At 43.6% G+C, this 14,007-nt stretch overlaps 1 protein-coding gene across 8 annotated transcripts in view; it reads left to right on the top strand.

The window, feature by feature from the left end:
* The first annotated feature begins 4,495 nt into the window (after positions 1 to 4,495).
* Positions 4,496 to 14,007, top strand: part of rfx1a (regulatory factor X, 1a (influences HLA class II expression)) — a 28,659-nt gene continuing 19,147 nt past the window's right edge. For all 8 annotated transcript variants that reach the window (XM_061974279.1, XM_061974277.1, XM_061974278.1 and 5 more), the window contains exon 1: positions 4,496 to 4,641. The gene's annotated coding sequence lies outside the window, so the exon portion shown is untranslated. The remainder of the gene's footprint in view (positions 4,642 to 14,007) is intronic.

Below are 14,007 nucleotides of genomic sequence, written 5' to 3'. Positions count from 1 at the left end.
GGCTTTTAATGCCTCACAATCAAACACTTTTATGTTAAAATACTGAACAGATGTTTATTGGGATAAGGTAAACATCTGTTCAGTATTTTAACATAAAAGTGTTTGATTGTGAGGCATTAAAAGCCACAACATGCAAACGCTTGCTGAGTATCAATAATATAAACATTACACAAGGGCTAATGCAAACATGTAAATATTTGGGGGGGCAGGGGTCCCCACATCTGTGGTCCCCTCCAAGGTTTCTCATTGTATCCCATTGGGTTGAGTTTTTTCTTGCCCTGATGTGGGATCTGAGCCGAGGATGTCGTTGTGGCTTGCGCAGCCCTTTGAGACACTCGTGATTTAGGGCTATATAAGTAAACATTGATTGATTAATTGGCTATGTGTCCGTTCACTTACCGCATTGTTGATTCTGAAGGCTGTGGGCAGACTTCGTACAGCATGGCAACATAAACTAGCTGAATTCTGATTGGATACAAACTCTAAACTAAAAACAACAGCATTGGAGGGAGCATGATATGACATGAAGAGATTATTGATTGATTGATTGATTTAAACTTTTATTAGTAGATTGCACAGTACAGTACATATTCCGTACAATTGACCACTAAATGGTAACACCCGAATAAGTTTTTCAACTTGTTTAAGGTTGGGTCCACGTTAATCAATTCATGGTACAAATATATACTATCATCATAATACAGTCATCCCACAAGTTAATCATCAGAGTATATACATTGAATTATTTACATTATTTACAATCCGGGTCGAACCTCGGATTCAGGAGGAACAGTGTGGTTTTTGTCCTGGTCGTGGAACTGTGGACCAGCTCTATACTCTCGGCAGGGTCCTTGAGGGTGCATGGGAGTTTGCCCAACCAGTCTACATGTGTTTTGTGGACTTGGAGAAGGCATTCGACCGTGTCCCTCGGGAAGTCCTGTGGGGAGTGCTCAGAGAGTATGGGGTATCGGACTGTCTGATTGTGGCAGTTCGCTCCCTGTATGCTCAGTGCCAGAGCTTGGTCCGCATTGCCGGCAGTAAGTCGGACACGTTTCCAGTGAGGGTTGGAGTCCGCCAAGGCTGCCCTTTGTCATCGATTCTGTTCATAACTTTTATGGACAGAATTTCTAGGCGCAGTCAAGGCGTTGAGGGGATCTGGTTTGGTGGCTGCAGGATTAGGTCTCTGCTTTTTGCAGATGATGTGGTCCTGATGGCTTCATCTGGCCAGGATCTTCAGCTTTCACTGGATCGGTTCGCAGCCGAGTGTGAAGCGACTGGCATGAGAATCAGCACCTCCAAGTCCGAGTCCATGGTTCTCGCCCGGAAAAGGGTGGAGTGCCATCTCCGGGTTGGGGAGGAGATCTTGCCCCAAGTGGAGGAGTTCAAGTACCTCGGAGTCTTGTTCACGAGTGAGGGAAGAGTGGATCGTGAGATCGACAGGCGGATCGGTGCGGCGTCTTCAGTAATGCGGACGCTGTATCGATCCGTTGTGGTGAAGAAGGAGCTGAGCCGGAAGGCAAAGCTCTCAATTTACCGGTCGATCTACGTTCCCATCCTCACCTATGGTCATGAGCTTTGGGTTATGACCGAAAGGACAAGATCACGGGTACAAGCGGCCGAAATGACTTTCCTCCGCCGGGTGGCGGGGCTCTCCCTTAGAGATAGGGTGAGAAGCTCTGCCATCCGGGGGGAGCTCAAAGTAAAGCCGCTGCTCCTCCACATCGAGAGGAGCCAGATGAGGTGGTTCGGGCATCTGGTCAGGATGCCACCCGAACGCCTCCCTAGGGAGGTGTTTAGGGCACGTCCGACCGGTAGTAGGCCTCGGGGAAGACCCAGGACACGTTGGGAAGACTATGTCTCCCGGCTGGCCTGGGAACGCCCCGGGGTCCCACAGGAAGAGCTGGACGAAGTGGCTGGGGAGAGGGAAGTCTGGGCTTCCCTGCTTAGGCTGCTGCCCCCGCGACCCGACCTCGGATAAGCGGAAGAAGATGGATGGATGGATGGATGGACAATCCGAGGGGTGGGATGAGGAGGGTTTGGTTAATAACAACACTTCAGTCATCAACAATTTCATCATCAGAGAAATGGACATTGAAACAGTGTAGGTCTGACTTGGTAGGATATGTACAGCGAGCAGTAAACATAGTGAGTTCAGATAGCATAAGAACATGTATATACATTAGAAATACATTTGATTATTTACATTTGGTTATTTGCAATCTGGGGAGGTGGGATGTGGAGGGGGGAGGGTGTTAGTCAAGGAAATATGAATACTTTTAGATATTTAGGGAAAGTAAATAAAAAAATTACTTTTATCTTTAATTATGATCATGATTTCTGGTTATGTTAGGCCTTGCTGGCCCACCACTGATAGTCATGGAAAGAAAAAAAATGTAAAAAGAAAAAAATTTTTTTTAATTGTTATATGTATCCAGTGATTATACTATAAAGTTATTTTCCATTTAACTTCACCAGTTTTAGATTATTTTTATTCAAAATCGCTGAATTTTCACATTTGCCGTTCAAATACTGAGAAGAGACGGTGCGGTGAACAGCAGCCAGTTGAGGCACGTCACTCGGTGCCGCAACATGGATTGCGCAATGACTCGGCTAACTGCTGGCCTGCTGTGCAGATACACCTGCAGACTGCAGGTGTACCTAATTCACAACTCCTCCAACACGAACATTATTGTTTTTGCACTTTTTGGCTTCTTATTAAATAACTTTTGTAACCTATTTTCATGGGCTTTCCTCTTTGTGATGTTAAGTTCCTGTTATGCGCTGTTATACAGTATAAGCCTTGAGCTCTTATTTTGAAGGCGCTAAGAGCGGAAGTGATGTCACGTTGCGGAGGTTTTTGAAAGAAGGTAAATAAAGTGGTCCTCGTGTAAACTGGAGCCTCCGTGTTTGTTATTTTGTAGTTTCATACAGTATAGGCGACATTTATAAACCCTCGGTTACACTTTTTTAAATAGATTCAATCTTGCACGTGGAAAGTTTAAGTGAGGGCTTTAGTTGCGGCGCATGGACTTAATTTCTAAGTAAAGGTAAGACCATAATAACGGTTTTTTTTTATTAAATGTGCTTTTTTGTGTGCTACAGTTTGTATGTGTAAAGTTAAAGTTAAGTTAAAGTACCAATGATTGTCACACACACACTAGGTGTAATGACATTTGTCCTCTGCATTTGACCCATCCCCTTATCCACCCCCTGGGAGGTGAGGGGAGCAGTGGGCCGCAGCGGCGCCGCGCCTGGGAATAATTTTTGGTGATTTAACCCCCAATTCCAACCCTTGATGCTGAGTGCCAAGCAGGGAAGAATGCTGGTATGAGCTTTTAAACATAACCCGTTAACTGCTGCCAATCAAATGGTGAATAAGATACTCTTTAGGGTTCATATGTTTGTAAATCTGACTGTGATGAAGTCAGTGCCTCACCAGCCATCAACCCCACCGCACGTCACTGCTGCTTAGAAATAGGCGTGGAGGGTTCCGCGTTCATACAGGGCCGGCCCGTGGCATAGGCCGTATAGGCAAATGCTAAGGGCGCCGTCCATCAGGGGGCGCCACGCCAGTGCCACAAATGTTGGAGAAAAAAAAAAAAAAAGTTGGTACTATTATTTCTAAATACAAAAAATAATCCCAGGTTAATTAAAATGCAAAGTAAAGCCTATATAATAGAAATATTATTTGTTACAACATTACGCCCCCCCCCCCGCCCCCTCCCTTCCCGTATCATGACTCTTTTTGGACATCACCACATCAAAAAATCAACACAAGATGTCAAAACGGCCAAAACTGTCAGGTGCCCAGGGAAGAAAAAAGAGAAAAGAAGAGGAGGAGAAACGAGAAAAAGACAAGAGGTAGCAGGTAGGTAACGTTAGCCTACATGAAATTATTTGTCTGTTACAGAATGTGATAGTAGCTGGCTTTTTAGCATTAAGCTAATGTTACATGATTCGGCAATTGCTAATGTGTTTTAACGTCGGGTTGATATTGTGGAGGGGGCTAAATTGTTATGGAAAATAATAATGTAACGTTAGGTAATTACAGTACTCCCACCTTACATTCCTCAGGGACATTTGTATTAGATCTTTTAAGCAGGTGTTTTTTGTTTACATTGTTATTGCCTTCTGGTTAGCTAATGTTTGCCCTGCAGGTAATAGTCACTTTTCCACCCCTTTATATATTAGGTATAGTTGTAAGTAAAAAAAAAAAAAGGTCAAAGACAAAGCTATTCGGTTTCTTGTGAGTATATACACTTCACTGCCGATGTGGGGGGGCGCCACCTAAAATCTTGCCTAGGGCGCCAGATTGGTTAGGGCCGGCCCTGCTCACCAGCCATCAACCTCACCGCACGTCACTGCTGCTTAGAAATAGGCGTGGAGGGTTCCGCGTTCATATGACAAGTACTGTCCCTTTAAGAGAATTTGGTCATTCTCAGCCAATGAGAGGCGGGCAGAGGGGAGGGGGAGGGAGCGGGGTGGATAGCAACAGTTGCCCTGGTGAGGACGAGGCGCCATAGCCACGGTAGCCCTGGCGACAAGAACCCGGCAACGAGAATCAACAACAACAACGACCGAATCGGCCATAAATTTAAAAGACGACATTTTACCACCGGGAAAACACACGTGGAACCACAGGTGACGCTCACACGCGGGATATCTGACGTCCTTTCCCCGGGTGACATGAAGTGGGCTATTTTACCCTTGTTTCACTCGCCATAATAAATAGCCGGATTCTACAATTACTCTTGAAGCTAGCGATAATTCGCGGTGTTGCTTCCGCCGAGCGCGCTCACTCGTCTTCGGGTTGTCAGTGAATTTGTCGGCTCTGCCTTCCTGCCGCGACTACGCAGCCAGCGGATGCTGCGGGCCGTTGTTATGGCGATGTCAAAAAGCGAAATGTAACAGTTACAAAATGGCGGTTGTTGAGGCGTTAGCTTGACAGTTAGCATCGCCGGGGTCACGCCACACCTGGCTTGTGTTGTTCAATTCCCGCGAGTTACAGTTCACAATCAGCCTGCATCGTCGCAATCATTTAATACACACACAAAAAAAAAATCCCTAAATTCAGCACAAAAGTCAACGAGCACGTTGCGTCGAATGCACAACAAGAGGCCGAATTAGGATAGCCAAGATGTGTGCGGCACGTCAACAATAACACATGGGTGTTAAAATGGACACACGGTGGTTTTGCATGTGTGTGAATATTTTTAAAAAATGGTCATAGAAGAGAGTCTGGCAGTTTGGTGCTGGCGGCGGGTTTTCACCATGTGAGGGGCGTGTCAAAACAAAGCTACTGAATATTTAATTCAATATAAGCAGCGTCGCCTTGGAGTAAGCCAGGAGCAGAGGTGGGTAGAGTAGCCAGAAATTGTACTCAAGTAAGAGTACTGTTACTTTAGAGATTTATTACTCAAGTAAAAGTAAGGAGTAGTCACCCAAATATTTACTTGAGTAAAAGTAAAAAGTATGTTGTGAAAAAACTACTCAAGTACTGAGTAACTGATGAGTAACATTCACACTCATATATATATATATATATATATATATATATATATATACACTAGAGATGCGCGGATAGGCAATTATTTCATCCGCAACCGCATCAGAAAGTCGTCAACCATCCGCAATCCACCCGATCTAACATTTGATCAGAACCGCATCCGCCCGCACCCGCCCGCACCCGCCCGTTGTTATATATCTAATATAGACGATGCAAGGCATTAGTGAGGTTATAAAGCTTTTGCCTGTTAAAGAAAGGAGACTGATCCAATGCAGCACAGACATTCGCGTGCCACGCTGTCACGACCCAGACGCACACCAGTGCGCAATCATATGGGAGCCGCGCTGAGCGCACCTCCAAGCGCGTCTCGCTGCCGGCGACGGCCGGGTATATGGGCCCGACGCTCCAGCGCCATCCATTTTCAGGGCTAGTTGATTCGGCAGGTGGGTTGTTACACACTCCTTAGCGGGTTCCAACTTCCATGGCCACCGTCCTAGCTGCTGTCTATATCAACCAGGGTGAGCCCCACCCCTTTCGTGAGCGCACTGCGCGCGGAGTGACCCCTGTTACGCGCCCCCCGGCAACAGGGGTGGCGGGCAGGTAAGCTGCGCGGGCGGAGCGCGCGGAGTGACCCCTGTTACGAGCCCCCGGCCACGGGGGTGGCGGGCAGGTAAGCTCCTTACCTGCTGCGCGTGATGCCGGCCGCGGCGAAGGCGGACGAGGCAGGGTGTCGGTGCGGTGGGCGCGGTGGTGACCCTGGACGTGCGTCGGGCCCTTCTCGCGGATCGCCTCAGCTACGGCTCCTGGTGGGGCCCTCTCGGGGGAAGGGGCCTCGGTCCCGGACCCCGGCGAGGCGTCGGGGGCCTTCTCTGCTCCGTAAAAGTGTCCATCTCTTTTTTTTTTTTTCTTCTGTTGTGGCATATGCAGCAGGTGCCTGCTCGTTTTTCGTATGTGGGTAACAACATTTAACTATGTATATATATATTTCCGAATTGGTTTAACTGCCACCCGCCTGAATCTATTTAAAATCTAATTTTTTTTAACCGCCCGACCCGACCCGACCCGACCCGCGGATAAAATCTAATTTTTTTAAATTTCATCCGCCCGATCCGCGGACTCCGCGGTTGTGCCCGCAAACCGCGCATCTCTAATATATACATATACATTGATATATACAGTATATAATTTATATGTATTTATTTTGCTGTTTTTGTTTACATGTTAAAGGTGTTTTAATGAATGCATGTTTAACATATAGATTCCTTTCTTTCATGAAGACTAGAATATAAGTTAGTGTATTACCTGATTCTGATGACTTGCGTTGATTGTAATCAGACAGTAGTGATGATAACGTCCACGTTTTCAAATGGAGGAGAAGAAAAGTTCCTCCTTTCTGTCTAATACCACATGAAAGTGTTTGGTTTTTGGCATCTTATTTGTCCAGCTTCCATATTCGTTTTTATACACTTTACAAGAAATATATTGGCGTCAAACTCCTTAGCTTGCTAGCTTGTTTGCGCTGGCTTTCGGAGACTCTTGTTTTGAAAGCGCAGGCGCGATGGAGCGGCACTTTTATTGTGAAGACAGGAACTGTGCAGTCAGTCTTTAGGCTTTTGACGGGATGTACGGTTGAAATAAAAAAGTATCTTTTTTCCTTAACACTTTTGATTGATTGATTGGAACTTTTATTAGTAGATTGCACAGTACAGTGTATATTCCGTACAATTGACCACTAAATGGTAACACCGCAATAAGTTTTTCAACTTGTTCAAGTCAGGTCATGTGACCACCTGGCTCTGTTTGATTGGTCCAACATCACCAGTGACTGCATCTGATTGGTGGAACGAAGTGAAACGTCACCAGTAAGGCAGGCACTTTGAAGGTCTGTCTGACAGACCAAAACAAACAAAGCGTGCATTAACAGATCGATAAAAATTAGTAGCAAGTAGCGAGCTGAATGTAGATAAAAGTAGCGGAGTAAAAGTAGCGTTCCTTCTCTATAAATATACTTAAGTAAAAGTAAAAGTATGTTGCATTGAAACTACTCTTAGAAGTACAATTTATCCCAAAAGTTACTCAAGTAGATGTAACGGAGTAAATGTAGCGCGTTACTACCCACGTCTGGCCAGGAGTCCCCAACCTTTTTTGCACCAGGGACCGGTTTAATGTAGGCATTATTTTCATTAACCGGCCTTCCACGTGTGGCAGAAAGATTGATTGATTGATTGAAACTTTTATTAGTAGATTGCACAGTACAGTACATATTCCGTACAATTGACCACTAAATGGTAACACCCGAATAAGTTTTTCCACTTGTTTAAGTCGGGGTCCACGTAAATCAATTCATGGTACAAATATATGCTATCATCACAATACAGTCATCACACAAGTTAATCCAGTGTTTTTCAACCTTTTTTGAGCGAAGGCACATTTTTTGCGTTGAAAAAATGCGGAGGCACACCACCAGCAGAAATCATTAAAAAATGAAACTCAGTTGATAGTAAAAAGTCGTTGTCGCAATTGTTGGATATGACTTTAAACCATAACCAATCAATATAGCTCTTGTCTCAAAGTAGGTGTACTGTCACCACCTGTCACATAACGCCGTGCCTTATTTTGATTTTTTTGGTGTTTTCCTGTAGCAATTTCATGTCTTCCTTTGAGCAATATCTCCCGGATCTACTTTGTTTTAGCAATCAAGAATATTTCAGTTGTTTTTATTCTTCTTCGTGGGGACATTGTTGATTGTCATGTTATGTTCGGATGTACTTTGTGGACGCCGTCTTTGCTCCACAGTAAGTCTTTGCTATCGTCCAGCATTCTGTTTTTGTTTACTTTGTAGCCAGTTCGGTTTTAGTTTCGTTCTGCATAGCCTTCCCTAAGCTTCAATGCCTTTTCTTCGGGCCACTCACCTTTTGTTTACTTTTGGTTTAAGCATTAGACACCTTTTTACCTGCACACTGCCTCCCGCTGTTTCCGACATCTACAAAGCAATTAGCTACCGGCTGCCACCTACTGATATGGAAGAGTATTACACGGTTACTCTGCCGAGCTCTAGACAGCACCGACACTCAACAACAACACATCATTTGCAGACTATAATTACTTGTTTGCAAAAAATATGTTTAACTTAAATAGGTGAAATTACAAACCCCGTTTCCATATGAGTTGGGAAATTGTGTTAGATGTAAACAAAAACGGAATACAATGATTTGCAAATCATTGTATTCCGTTTATATTTACATCTAACACAATTTCCCAACTCATATGGAAACGGGGTTTGTAGATAATCTCCCACGGCACACCAGACTGTATCTCACGGCACACTAGTGTGGTTGAAAAACACTGAGTTAATCATCAGAGTATATACATTGAATTATTTACATTATTTACAATCCAGGGGGTGGGATGAGGAGGGTTTGGTTGATATCAGCATTCAGTCATCAACAATTGCATCATCAGAGAAATGGACATTGAAACAGTGAAAGTCTGACTTGGTAGGATATGTACAGCAAGCAGTGAACATAGTGAGTTCAGAAAGCATAAGAACAAGTATATACATTAGAAATACATTTGATTATTTACAATCCGGGGAGGTGGGATGTGGAGGGGAGGGTGTTAGTCAAGGGTTGAAGTGTCAAGACTTGGTCCTTGGATTTTGTTTTTCCAGAAGGCAACGGGAAGTTGGCTCGGGCGAGACAGGAATGGGAGTACATATTTATTTTTACTATAACAAAAGAAACAAACTAAAGGCGCGCACAAGGCGGAAGTACAAACTTGACAAATGAAACAAATACTTGCACGTGGGCAAAAAACTAAGGACATGAACAAAAGTCACTAACTGTGGCATGAATAGAAACAACTTACTTGGACATGGCATGAAGTGCGCAGCGGTAAACAGAGTGGGAAGCAGAGTGTCAGGGGTATGATGTCGCCAGACAGACAGCCTGGCAACTGGAAGCTTAAATAATAGTGACATGATTAAAGACAGGTGCGTGAGTCGTGAGGGCAGGTGAAAACTAATGGGTTGCTATGGTGACAAACAAGAGTGCACAATGAGTCCAAACGTGGAACAGGTGAAACTAATGGGTAACCATAGAAACAAGACAAGGGAGTGAAAAGCCAGAAACTAAAGAGTCCAATAACTAAACAAAACATGACTAAAACAAAACATGATTACACAGACATGACATGAAGTTGACTGGAGGTGTTCTTTTAGTGCAGTTTTGAAGGAGGATGGAGATGCCCTTTCTTTTACACCTGTTGGGAGTGCATTCCATATTGATGTGGCATAGAAGGAGAATGAGTTAAGACCTTTGTTAGATCGGAATCTGGGTTTAACGTGGTTAGTGGAGCTCCCCCTGGTGTTGTGGTTATGCCGGTCATTTTCGTTATGGAAGTAGTTTGACATGTACTTCGGTATCAGGGAGGTGTAGCGGATTTTATAGACTAGGCTCAGTGCAAGTTGTTTTACTCTGTCCTCCACCCTGAGCCAGCCCACTTTGGAGAAGTGAGTAGAAGTGAGGTGGGATCTGGGGTGGAGGTCTAGAAGTAATCTGACTAGGTTGTTCTGGGATGTTTGGAGTCTAGATTTGAGGGTTTTGGAGGTGCTAGGGTACCAGGAGGTGCAAGCGTTATCGAAAAAAGGTTGAATGAGAGTTCCCGCTAGAATCTTCAAGGTGCTTTTGTTGACCAGAGAGGAGATTCTGTAGAGAAATCTCGTTCGTTGGTTGACCTTTCTGATTACCTTGGTTGCCATTTTATCACAGGAGAGATTAGCCTCTAGAATGGAACCTAGGTTTCGGTGACCTCATCTTTCCTGGTGATAACAATGGCACCCACTTTTATAGTGAAGTCACTGACTTTCTTGAGATTGATTTGGGACCCAAATAGGATGCATTCCGTTTTACCTAAGTATATGGATAGTTTATTGTCAGCGAGCCAGGTGCAAATTCTCAGGAGTTCAGCACTGAGGATATAGCAAATAAGTGCATGAAAAATGAATACATGAAAAAACTCACCATGACATTCAAGTAGTGGGAGACACTGACCTTTTCCCTTTGCAAAAAAGCTCTCCATAGACTTTTGTATTTTGCTCATTTTTGCTAGTAGTAGGCTTTGTTTTGGCTTTGGTATCTGATGGGTTATAGGTGATACATCACATTCAACGACATGAGCATGGATCTGTAAGAAAGTTAAGTTAAAGTACCAATGATTAGTAGGTGTGGTGAAATTTGTCCTCTGCATTTGACTCATTCCCTTGTTACCCCCTGGGAGGTGAGGGGAGCAGTGAGCAGCAGCGGTGGCCGCGCTCGGGAATCATTTTGGTGATTTAACCCCCAATTCCAACTAGGGCTGGGCGATATGTCGAATATACTCGATACATCGCGGGTTTGTCTCTGTGCAATATTCAAGTATACGTTCTCAGGCAGTTGCTTTTACCTGCAGGCATTACACTACATGCTCTTCTCATTCTTTCCCGTCTCTCCTTCTCACAGAGACATAAAACAAGCGCACCTTCTTACATACGTCACATACTGTCACGCGTGCAACGTCACACGCTCTCGCGGAGCAGAGAGGTAGCAGCGTGGGTAACGTTAGCTGTGGTGCTAGCGGTGTGGTGCGAGTGGTAATACGAGAGAAAGAAGGTGCGAATCTGGTAACAAATGAAGGAATAATTAATTCCCAAGAAAAACAGCAGGGGGTCCATCGTCTGGCGGTGGTTTGGCTTCAAGCGGGAAGATGTCGAACAGACAACCGCAATATGTCAAGTATGCGGCAAAAGCTTTGCTACAAGAAGTAGCACCACTGATAATTTGTAGCATGACTTGAAAAGTCACCCGCTAGAGAATGAAGAGTGCTTGAAACTCCGCATGTCAACATCTCCGGCCGGTGCCACACCAACTAAATGCCCAAGCAACCATTTCCACATCAACACCGTATGAAAAAAAATAATTAACAACAGAAGGAGATAATGTCCACAGGAACCTACCACATAGTGAAGGGCATTTTTATAGTCTTTGGTATGACTCGGCCGGGGTTTGAACTCACAGCCTACCGATCTCAGTGCGGATACTCTAACCACAAGGCCACTGAGTAGGTGACCTTGTGGATGAATTTAGGGATTTTTTTTTTTTTGTTAAATGATTGCAATAATACCAGCACTTTAACTTACTAGGCCAAAGCAGATGTGTATTTTTTCCCTTCAGCATAATTATTATATGCAACAATTTAGTACTTTTCCATCTGCCTTATGCACATTAACTCCTATGGTCACTTTATTCCTGATCTGCCCTGATCCTAGGTCATCAACCTAGCTAGATGGAACCTAGCTCGGCCGGGGTTTGAACTCACAACCTACTGATCTCAGTGCGGATACTCTAACCACAAGGCCACTGCGTAGGTGGCCCCGTGGTTGAATTTAGGGATTTTTCTTTTTTTTGTTAAATGATTGCGACGTGATCGATGCAGGCTGATTGTAAACATGTAACTCGCGGGAATTGAACAACACAAGCCAGGTGTGATGTGACCCCGCCGATGCTAACTATCAAGCTAACGTGTTAAGCTTGTAAGAATCCTAGAAATACTTGACATTAGTTCTAATAGATTTCTGTGGGTTACTATTTCCATTCTAAAAGTTATGTATTCATATTTTGTGCAATATTTCATACACTAATGTTAGCTTTTTTTGGTCCAATTTTCCATGTGTAAATACATCCGTTATTGCTAACTGTCATGTCTGTGTAATCATGTTTTGTCTTAGTCATGTTTTGTTTAGTTATTGGACTCTTTAGTTTCTGGCTTTTCACTCCCTTGTCTTGTTTCCATGATTACCCATTAGTTTCACCTGTTCCACGTTTGGACTCATTGTGCACTCTTGTTTGTCACCATAGCAACCCATTAGTTTTCACCTGTCACGTCACGCACCTGTTTCACGTTTTGAGTCACGCACCTGTTTTCGTTAATCATGTCTGTAGTATTTAAGTTCATTGTTTTTCAGTTTGTCTTTCTGGTGACATCCCCACATTTATGCTCTGCACATTTCTGACTCTTTTTTCATGTCCATCGTTCACGCTGCTCCTTTTTGTCCATGCCAAGTAAGTTTTGTTTATTATTGCCACAGTTAGTGTTTTTTGTTGTTCATAGTTTTTGCCTTTGTGCAAGTGTTTGGTTTCATAGTTTGTTCTCCGCCATTGCACGCGCCTTTTGTTTACTTCCTTGTTTTGTATTTATAGTGTTACTGTCATGACTTGGTCCTGGGGTTTAGTTTTTCTCGAAGGCAACGGAAAGTTGGCTCGGGCGAGACGGGAATGAAGGTACATTTTTATTTAAACACTATAAATACAAATCAAGGAAGTAAACAAAAGGCGCGCACAATGGCGGAGAACAAACTATGAAACCAAACACTTGCACAAAGGCAAAAACTATGAACAACAAAAAACACTAACTGTGGCAATAATAAACAAAACTTACTTGGCATGGACAAAAAGGAGCAGCGTGAACGATGGACATGAAAAAAGAGTCAGAAATGTGCAGAGCATAAATGTGGGTTGCTATGGTGACAAACAAGAGTGCACAATGAGTCCAAACGTGGAACAGGTAATCATGGATTAAATCATGGATTAAATCATGGATTAAATCATGGATTAAATCATGGATTAAACTAATGGGTAATCATGGAAACAAGACAAGGGAGTGAAAAGCCAGAAACTAAAAAGTCCAATAACTAAACAAAACATGACTAAGACAAAACATGACTACACAGACATGACAGCTAACTACTTATGTAATAGGACGATGTGCAATAATATCAGCACTTTAACTTACTAGGCCAAAGGAGATGTGTGTTTTCTTCCTTCAGCACAATTATCATATGCAACAATTTAGTACTTCTCCATCTGCCTTATGTACATTAACTCCTATGGTCACTTTGTTCCTGATCTGCCCTGATCTTGGGTCATCAACCTAGCTAGATGGAACCTAGCTTTTGGCCACTATTTGGCACCTTTACATTTTATATGTTTATTAATGTGCATTGTCCCATGTGAAAAAGATGTAACAAATATAGCAAATGGCGACTTCCTATTAGGAGATGTACAATACATCTATGAACAAGCTTATTGGTGTGTCTGGTGGGACAGGCCAAAGTTAAGTAGGAGAAAATGCGGTCGGTGATAAATTATTTCATGTCTCTGAGCGGCCCGGTAGCAAATGCATCACAGCAGCTTACTCCAGAGGTCCCCGCACCGGTGGTTGGGGACCTCTGGAGTAAGCAACAAATGCAATGATATAGCTCGACCCGATCAGTGTTTATTTTGTAGTCAAACATGTAGCCTGAATTGTTGTTTAAATAACAGCGAAGGGCCCACTCACTTCTAGTTGATGTTAAACATGACGATAAACATGAGGTTCATTCTTCCTGTCTTTCTTTTGTCTTTAGTTTATTTCGAACATGAACACACTTACAGCATAATACATCACACAATTTCATATAATTTCAC

The sequence above is a fragment of the Nerophis lumbriciformis genome, linkage group LG22, assembly GCF_033978685.3.
Source record: "Nerophis lumbriciformis linkage group LG22, RoL_Nlum_v2.1, whole genome shotgun sequence".
NCBI lineage: Eukaryota > Metazoa > Chordata > Actinopteri > Syngnathiformes > Syngnathidae > Nerophis > Nerophis lumbriciformis.
Note: the sequence above shows the minus strand (reverse complement) of the source record. Positions and strands in the feature narration are given on the sequence as shown.